The sequence below is a fragment of the Sceloporus undulatus genome, unplaced genomic scaffold (genome assembly GCF_019175285.1).
Source record: "Sceloporus undulatus isolate JIND9_A2432 ecotype Alabama unplaced genomic scaffold, SceUnd_v1.1 scaffold_239, whole genome shotgun sequence".
Taxonomy (NCBI): Eukaryota; Metazoa; Chordata; class Lepidosauria; order Squamata; family Phrynosomatidae; genus Sceloporus; species Sceloporus undulatus.
In genome coordinates, this window is record NW_024803160.1 from 1310 (window position 1) to 2389 (window position 1080).

A 1080-nucleotide genomic window follows, 5' to 3' on the forward strand; every position below is an offset into this window, starting at 1 on the left:
TGATGGTTTTCCTTTGAACTGCAGGTCCATAAAGAGCAACGGTTCAAGGCTATTTTAACACCTCTACAAAGGTTTTATATCAGTTTGGCAGGACAAAGTAATCCTTATTTACAGATTCAGCTTTATTCTCCTAGCTCAGTATAATGTGTACCTAGAAACTGCTAGGGATTGAACCTCTACACAAAGCTTGCATTATCTCTGAGCTATAGCCCTTCTGCTTGGAACAGCTTTCACAAATGTTTAGATTATATTCAAAACCTGAATTTTCTTTCCCTTTCCAAAGAACGCCTCCCAAACAGCTATTGTTTGAGAAGCTAGTGGGAAGTGGTGACTCTCATCTTCTCTCTAATAATAATAATAGGATTTATTTACAGTATATGCCGCCCAGCCAAAGACAGGGCACAAAAGGAGACGGAAATGGTGGTGATCAAGTCCAGCATTCTTCTCTCCCTCTGAGGCCTGGACCAAGCAAGGCAGATGGACTGGAGGGAGGGCTCTTCTTCTTCAGGCTAGCCCTGGTGGAGTTGGTCCTGCCTGGTCAACTCCCTCATAGGCTGGAATATGGCAGTTATGGAGGGAGGAGTCTCTTCTTCCAGGTTAGCCCTGATGGAGCTGGGCCTGCCTGGTCAACTCCCTCATGTGCCTACGGCCATACCACCCTGAACACGCCCGATCTCATCTGATCTCGGAAGCTAAGCAGGGTCGGGCCTGGTTAGTACTTGGATGGGAGACCGCCTGGTTAATACCGGGTGCTGTAGGCTTTTGGTGCCTTTCTTTGCCTCTCTTTTCTCCATTGGTCCTTCCAGCAAAAGGGAAAAGAAATCCAACTAGTTGTCATTCCCCTTGTCACCTGGCAGGGCCCTGAAACCAAGTGGGCATCTCCACTGCAGAAATCAGGCTGTTTCCTACCACTTTGTTTATTTATTTATTTATTTATTTTGAGTATTTCTGCACCACTCTTCAGCCAAAAGGCTCTCAGAGCGACTTGCAAATTGTTTATTAGACATTTCCCTGATTCACGCTTACAATCTAAAAAGACAAGACACAAAAGGATAAAAGGTTGGGATGTAGCTTTGTGAG

At 45.4% G+C, this 1080-nt stretch overlaps 1 non-coding gene across 1 annotated transcript; it reads left to right on the forward strand.

The window, feature by feature from the left end:
• The first annotated feature begins 641 nt into the window (after positions 1 to 641).
• Positions 642 to 761, forward strand: LOC121917702. The gene has a single exon (XR_006101084.1). It is a non-coding gene; the product is annotated as a 5S ribosomal RNA (ribosomal RNA).
• The last annotated feature ends 319 nt before the right edge of the window (positions 762 to 1080 follow it).